Source organism: Chenopodium album, chromosome 14 (assembly GCF_948465745.1).
Source record: "Chenopodium album chromosome 14, dcCheAlbu1.1, whole genome shotgun sequence".
NCBI classification, from domain to species: Eukaryota; Viridiplantae; Streptophyta; class Magnoliopsida; order Caryophyllales; family Amaranthaceae; genus Chenopodium; species Chenopodium album.
This window is the reverse complement of record NC_137847.1, coordinates 17,637,131-17,645,627: the sequence shown is the minus strand read 5'-3', so window position 1 is coordinate 17,645,627 and position 8,497 is coordinate 17,637,131. Positions and strand designations below refer to the sequence as shown.

The 8,497-nt window shown below is 32.3% G+C and overlaps 2 long non-coding RNA genes across 2 annotated transcripts; both read left to right on the top strand.

The window, feature by feature from the left end:
* Positions 1-459: 459 nt before the first annotated feature.
* LOC145579034 (uncharacterized) lies at positions 460-3,315 on the top strand. The gene is made up of 5 exons (XR_014098978.1): positions 460-598; positions 806-941; positions 1,193-1,269; positions 1,354-1,433; positions 2,512-3,315. It is a non-coding gene; the product is annotated as an uncharacterized LOC145579034 (long non-coding RNA).
* Positions 3,316-6,851: 3,536 nt separating this feature from the next.
* On the top strand, positions 6,852-8,297 carry LOC145579033 (uncharacterized). Its single transcript, XR_014098977.1, has 3 exons — positions 6,852-7,219; positions 7,315-7,448; positions 8,082-8,297. It is a non-coding gene; the product is annotated as an uncharacterized LOC145579033 (long non-coding RNA).
* The last annotated feature ends 200 nt before the right edge of the window (positions 8,298-8,497 follow it).

Here is an 8,497-nt window from a genome sequence, read left to right as displayed (position 1 = left end):
ATCACATCCCTATTTTGTTTGTTTTTCTTTTTCACTTCGTATGTACCATTGAATTAAGGACGAGATTATCAAACATTATCATTATTATTATTGTTATAGTAAGTTACGTATTGATTTTAAAACTATTTCAATAATATACAACTTTCATTCAAGCAAAATTAATTTTTTTTGTTAAATCAATAATAACATAATACTAAAACATACACAAAGAATGACACGTGTCATTTCTTGGTGCTGTCATTTTCCCTCCAAAACCATCCTCCATCTTCTCTTGCCAAAAACGCTTTAGAGAATATTTATATAATATGATTTGTTATTATTGGTTTTCTTATATATTCTACATATACACATTTAACTAAAATTTTATTCTAAATATTATAATTCGTATCTTTTCTTGACAAAATATTTTAAAAGAATATTTGTATAATATGATCGATTTCCTATTTAGTCATCATTTTTTTGGATAAAAATGTTTTTTTATATGATGAGATGCAATTTTTATTTAATGAGATCCATTTAATATTTAATGAAACCCAGATCTCTCTCTCTCTCCCCTTTAAAACTCCTCTAAAGCTTATTCATCAACAATATCATCAAGGTATACTCTCAATCTCCTCCTAATTTATGAATTTTTTATTAATTATACGCGTTTATTTGATAAAATAAAAGAACTAAAAAGATTTCTAGGGTTTGTTCTTTTGTTTGTTAATTTAATTTAATGGAAGTTTTGAGGTTTTATTTTCTTTATTTTTTTTAAACCAAGAATTGGGTTTTATAACTAAAAAGTTTCAAACTCGGGTTTCAGAGAGAACTGGCTCAAAGAACATTCACTTTTGAGGATCTGGGTGTAGTGGCGATAGTTTCGAGCACAAGAGTGAAATTGATCTTGGTAATTTCTAAATCGGTGTCTTGTTGTATAATTTGAAGGGCTGGAAGATTCGGTATGGTTTTTCAATTCTGGGAAAAATCTTTGATTGTGATATATTGTGTGTTTGATTTTATACTTCTTTAAGAAATTTGACAATTTAATTACCACTGGTTTAAGGGAAACAAAATTGACATGCTCTAGTTATTAACAATGCAAGTTACTAGCATAGTAGCATGTATATATTGGAAAATGCTCATGTTATGTTAATATTTTGAGATAATTATGAAATTAAGCTAGACTAATAAGGTTCCTGTTCCTGTTTAGAGAAGAAAATTCGATCCATGACTGCTTTCGGAAAGGTCACCTTTTTAACACTGCAAGATGATTTTGGAACTATCCAGGTATTCTACTCTTCATTATTTTTCTCACTATTTCTGTAACATCAAACAATTTGCATACCTAATTTTTTTCTTCAATTCATTCAGCGTTATTGTGAAAAGGATATGCTTTCTCAAGTTCAATTTGATCATTTAAAGTCACTTGTTGATATTTGTCAATTCTTGTGGTGAGTATTCATTATCCAGTAATATCAAAGTGGATTTTGATATGTTTGAGTTTTATTTTTGATTTTCCTTTTTATGTTTGAAATTTTATGGAAAATTGATTTCCGATTATCTTGCGATTTCTGGTTGTAATTTTCAATCTAAAAATTTTAGTGCATGTGACTGAAAACGTGAAGAATTTTAAGCCAAAATGATATTTTGCTTAGGTGCGCCATATGGTCATGGAATCAATAAAGCTGTAGTCATTGGTATTAAATCATCATATTGCTTTAGTTGTGCTAATGGAGCAATTATACAGGTTAATTAATATATAGCCATTTTGTTAACTTAAGCTTGCTAGTTATGATTATTTTAAACATCTGACTTGATGTGTCTCTAATCTGGAGACACTAGCAAACTAGCACATTCCTATGAGCAAGCTCTTCTTGCTTCTTTGTCTTTGATTAACATCATTATCTATTAGTATTCAAGTCACAATTATTATCTAAATTGGATACTAGTTTTATGATAAACTAATGTCCAATGAATTTGATATTCTTTTTCTACACTACATAAAATTAAGAATGGTGAGTGCCTCCTACAAGTAAAATTCTCATTAGCTACTATGTACAATGCATAGTATCTATTTGCTCTCTGTATGCCATTGATATAAAATGGGTTAAGTTATAACTATACGCTCGTTGTATGTCTTCTCTTAGTATAATACTTCGTATGTGTTAATTTATCACTATTTGATCACTATACAATAAACTTTTTTCCACCAAATAAGCGTTAGTTTGTTTTGTTAAAGTGCATACTTGAACTCCTATACCTACTCATGTGGAGAGGCAAAGAAATTGTGTTGTCGAGTGTAGAGATTAGTTGAAGCTATATATAGAAAAATTGAACTTACTTAATTTTTCAGATTGGTCTGGTGATTGCATTGCACAAATTTCTTTTTCCTTTATTGTCGCAGAAAAAAAAATAGATTTATCAATATTAGTGTACTAGCATGATTAATTTCTATTGACTTAAAGGCACAGAGATTATGAGTATGTACATAAAATTTCTAATACTGTATTGTTTTCCTCTATTTTGCAGGAATTTCTTATAAAAAATTTGGTATTTATTTTCCCTCTTGAATTAGTAGAAAGTGACATGATGGTTTCGGGGATACTTTGTGCTCTATATCTTGAGGTATTGAGGTCGGTCTCATCATTCTACTTTTTTTTTAATGGATAGATCCTATCATTTAGAGCATATACTTGTATAGTTTTATGTTGCATCTTCCTTATTTCAATAATTTTCTCTTACTGAGGTGAATACTCTTGGGGTTAGGATTTCAAATTTTTTATCATTATAGCTGCGCTCTTGGTAGAACTTATTATGTGTTGTCTTTATTGGATGCATTTGTGGAGTTCCCTCCCTCCCGTCCAACTTAATTAATTTCATTTTATAGTTCCTTGCATTGGCCTTGTGATGTTCAAAAAGTTGAGAAATCAATTTGTTTTTATTGCTGGAACTTTGTTAGATTTTCCATGAGCTAAGATTTTTTTTATTCTTTGAGATTGGTCTATGAGGTAACCATTTGACAGGTTAGTGGATTTTGGATACAAGAGTCAATAATATTTTAAACTTATTCTACAAGAACCTTCAAAAGGGTGAACGAGCTTACAAGAGGATGATTTCTACAAGACATTCTATATATTTTGTTTAGCTTATTATACATCTCTTATCACTCTATTCTTTTAGGATGACATGTCCATTACAACTGAAAATAATTTGAAACAGATAGACAAAATTGTCAAGATTTGAAGGTTGATCATTGTATCAATTAACTAACTAGCTTTTTTAGTTATAGAGTATTATTTATTGTGAATTGTGAGATATGTTTGTAATTTACAAGCACATCAATTCAGTATTATTTTAGAGTTGATGTATATGTAGATGTCGCTTAAATTTTGCCTTATAATGGTTAGATTGATAATTATTGTATTTTACAAAAGTTTATTAATAATTTATGGTCTTCACATTAAAATTAATGCAGTGAACGGGTGGTGACAATAGAGAAATTTGCTACTGCTTCCATTTTAGTTATTTTTTTTTTTTAAAAAAAAAAAAACCACTATTTGTAACTGGCATTAAGCTATGCCAGTTACAAATAATACTTTATTTGTAACCAGCGTAACTTAACGCCAGTTGCGAATAGTATGCTTTCTAACTTGGAAAATAGACTTTTTGTAACTGGCGTTAGGTTAAGCTAGTTACGAATAGTACATTATTTGTAACTAACATTAGCCGGCTACGAATAATTTTCACTAGTTGTAACGATGGCATTCGCAACCAACAATGCCAGTACAAAAAGTTAATTTCGCGAATTACAAATAGCATTTTTTCTACTAGTGATTTCTAAAGTTTTCATACCCTTCAAGGATTTTCTAGATCTTCAAAACCCTCAAGTTGTGTCATGTACACATCCTCTGTCAAGAACCCATTCAAGAAGGCGGTTTTGACATCCATCTGCTAAATTTCGTAATCGAAAAATGCAGCAATCTCTAGAAGAATCTGATTGGACTTAAGCATTGCTACTGGGTGAAAGGTTTCATCTTAGTCAATACCATGAATCTGTCTGTACCCTTTTGCAACCAGTCTTGCTTTATACATGTAGGCATTTCCATCCTTGTTTATTTTGTTTTAATCTTATAGACCTACTTTCTACCAATGGGTTTTACCCTATTAGGTAAGTCTACCAGGGTCCACACAACATTTTTAGACATTGATTCCATTTCGAACTTCATGGCCTCAAGCCATTTCTCTAAGTCGGGGCTCGCCAAAGCTTGCTTGTAGGTTTTGGGTCCTCTTCTCCAATAAGAAGACTTCAGAATCCTCAGTTAACAGAACTTCAACAAACTGTTTGTTTCTGATTCTTACAGACCTACGTGGGGTAGGAGCAACAATAGTTTTATTCTCTCCAACTCTTTGAAGATTTTCGGGAGAATTAAATTCAAGTGGGACGATAGGAGTCTCGCTAGTCGAATTAGCTTGCTCCGAAACATTTGTCATATTAGTTGACTCATGCGCCCTCGCCTCTAATGTGGTGTTATCCACATCCATTTGTTGCTCGTCTCGAATTTTTTCAAAAACCACTTTACTCCCATTTGACTTTTTAGAAAGAACTTCTCTTTCTAGAAATACACCATCACGAGCAACAAACACTTTGTTATCTTCGCGATTGTAGAAGTAATATCCTTTTGTCTCCTTAGGATAACCCACGAAGAAACACTTGTCTGATTTCAGGCCAAGTTTATCGCCTTGTAAACGTTTTATATAGACTTCACGTCCCCAAATCTTGAGATAAGACAACTTTGGAACTTTTCTAGTCCATAACTCATATGGTGTCTTCTCAACTGCTTTGGACGGGCTTCTGTTTAGTATGTTCGCAGTTGTTCCTAATGCATATCCGCAAAAAGAAAAGTGAAAATCAGTAAAGCTCATCACGGATCAAACCATGTCAAGCAAAGTTCGATTCCTCCTTTCTGACACACCATTTAATTGTGGTGTTCCTAGAGGAGTTAATTGTGAAAGTATTCCACAATCCCTAAAATGATCATCAAACTCTTGAGTCAAATATTCACCACCACGATCGGATTGTAGTGCTTTAATTATCTTCCCAAGCTGGTTTTCATCCTCATTCAAAGGATTCCTACTTGTTCTTCATTAAATAGAAATAGCCATATCTACTTAAATCATTAGTAAAAGTAATGAAGTAGTTAAAACCACCTCTAGCTTTTGAACTTATTGGTCCACACACATTTATATGTATGAGGCCCAAAAGGTCACTAGCTCTTTCACCCTTTCCTATAAAAGGTGATTTGGTCATCTTACCTAACAAGCATGACTCACAATTTTCATATGATTCATAATCAAATGAAGTTAGGACTCCATCCTTTCGTAATTTTATGGATGTACGATTAGTTTATATGACCTAATATAACCTACAATTCCATAGATAGGTTTGGTTTAATTCATCTGTTTTGCGCTTTTTCTGATCAATGTTGTAAACAAGGGTTGTATAATATAAGACATGCAAACCATTAATCAATTTTGCGTTAGCATATAACATATTCTCTTTAGAAATAAAACAACTTTTGTCTCTTATTTCAAAAGAAAAACCTTCAGTATCTAAAACAAGAACTAAAATAATGTTCTTGGTAATTGTTGGGACATAGACAGTTATTAAGCACCAAAATTAAACCAGACGAAAGTCTCAAGTGATAGTTTTCGATACCAAGTGCAACAAATTTTGCTCCATTTCCTACTCTCTCTTAGGCCTTGCATGTTATTAACAATGTGAGCACCACAACCGGTATCGAATACCCAATTGGAAGAAGAGGTAAGATTGATTTCAACAACAAATATACTAGGTAACTCCTTACCTTCCGTTTTAAACAGCATGTTGTGAGGACATTCTGGCAAGTGGCAAGACCACCTACTGTAATAGAAGCATTGGCTTCCCTCCTTCTTCAAGTACTCATCTGTGTAGTTGATTAATAGATTGACAAGCGTCACTGTCGAGCCTTCATCATCATGAATTAGCTTGACAAGATCAAATCCAAAATGGAGTGAAAACAGAATAGTGTCATGTGTAGAGTCATCATCAAATGGCCTCCTAAGATATCCATCCGATTAAGTAAATCAATCAGTTCCTTGATATGGGTCTTAACTGACTGACCATGAATAAGTTTCTTAGCCATTGTCTTACAATGAATATTATAAGTCTCAAACCTTACACTGTCAGTCCAAGAGTAATATATTTGAGGAATCGAATTAACGACTTCCTTGACAGTTTGGTCATTGATGCCTCCACTTCCTAATGCTCCAATGCCACCTCTATAAATGGCATGTAGATATTCTTACAGATAAGTCAACTCATAGTCCTTAATTCTTCTCATTCAACAAGTTGGAATAGATGTCAATATGAGATTCCTGATTTTCTCTGCATTTGAAACATCTTTCGCATGCCTATCTATAGACACCTTATTGTGTCTCCCCAAAAACCAAACTCAGTGATGAGTACCTTTCACATCATTGATATCGAGTAAGGTGGCATGTTGAAGTGTCTCGTGAATTTCCTGTTTCTAAAATTTTTTAATAAACACTAGTAGAAAAAATCCTATTTGTAACGCCTTATTTGTAACCAACAAAGTTTTTTAAGTTACAAATACTATATTTGTAACCAACATTAGCTATGTCTGTTACAAAAAGGATAATATTTGTAACTTTTTTGTAACGGACAACATAGTGTTGGTTACAAAAACATCATATTTTTAACAGACGGCATAATGTTAGTTACAAATACATCCTATTTGTAACGGACAACATATAGTTGGTTACAAATAGGACGGATATTTTTATATGTTTTCATAACCGCCCAAGGCGCATTACTCCCTAACCCTAACTACCACTACATCCGCCCCCTCTCCCCTTCTTTCTTTATAATTTGTATTCTCTCTCCTCTTTCCGTCTTTCACTCTTCTTTGTTCCTCTCGAATCACTTTGTGAACTTTGTCCTCCCTTCTTCTCATCTCTCGTTCAATCTCCTCATACCTTTGTTCTCTCTCTCCCTCTCCTCAATGACGTAGGCAACCATCGCTGCAGCCGCAGCCGCATCCGCATCCACAACAACCACCGCTCACAAATTCTCTCGGTTTCTTCGCCCTCCTCATTCACTGATGGTCACGATGGTGACGGTGGTCGCGAATGATAACGACGGTGCGGTTCGATTTTAATGTTTTAATTGGTGTTCATGGTATGAGCTTTTTTAAACTTTGCCCTCTAAGTTTCAAATTTAGGGTTCCTTTTCATAATTACTACTTCAAATCTTTGATATTTTTTGATTTCTAGGGTTTCGATTTGTAACTGTTGGTGGTGGTGGAGAGCAGCGATGGTGAGTTTCGATTTGTAATTGATGGTGGTGGTGGTGGAGAGTTGCTAAAACTATCGACGCTCAAAATCCATCTTCGTGCCTAGATCTTCCAGTAAGCCTACTCTCTGTATTTCTCCTTTTTCTTCTTTCTCACTCCACTATAATTCATCTCTTCTGCATTCATCAGGAATTAGAAAATTCGTCTAAAAAACAAGTCCATGTTTTGGCTTTGATTTATATGATTTCAGATTTATGTTTAATTTTGGGGAATTTCCGAGTCTAATTAACTATTGTTGCCAGGTTGTGTGATTTTGATTGTTTTATCTTGTGTTCACTGGAAATGTTTTGATGTTTATTTTCAAAATTTTTTAGTTATCGGATGTTTATAATGTTTTGTAACAATGAGAATTTGTCTAATGATAATCGCCCTTTAAAGATTATCTAGACCTCGATGTAATGTATGTGTACTATGTGTTGTTGTGGTATTAATTGATTAATGTGAGTTTGTAATCTAAAAAAATTCAAGTCCTTAATATAATGAATCTTGCTGAATGGTACGGTTGAATATTAACTTGAGATTTGTTTTTTTTTCTTTTCTTTTTTTTTTTGAATAAATTAGTAACTTGAGATTATTTAGACTTTAATTTCTATAGATAAATAACGTATAAATTACCCTTTTGAACAAATCTATCCTTTATGATCTAATCCAGCAGTCTCATTTTATTTTTTTAATTTATTTACACAGGAAAAGTCAAGGAGCTGAAACAACGTTTTATGGGGGAGCTATATCAACACTTTTTAGGATTTTTTTTTATTTTTTGTTTATATCATAATCTGTTGCAATGAAATGATATAATGTGATAGAATAAAATTTAGTTTATATCTATTAATTGAAAGGATGATTATTATTCCACAGAATATTCACCTATTTATTTTTATAATTATCTTTTTGTTTGTTGAATCGTTTCCCTTAATTATGGTTTAAAAATAATAATAATAATAATAATGAAAAAAGTTAATTACATCAACCTAGCATTTGCTAGGTTTTTTTTCTTTTTAATATCGAAAATGAGCATTTGTAACCAACAATTGATTTGTCAATTACAAATAGGTACCTATTTGTAACTGACATATCAATTGTTGGTTACAAATAGTAACCTA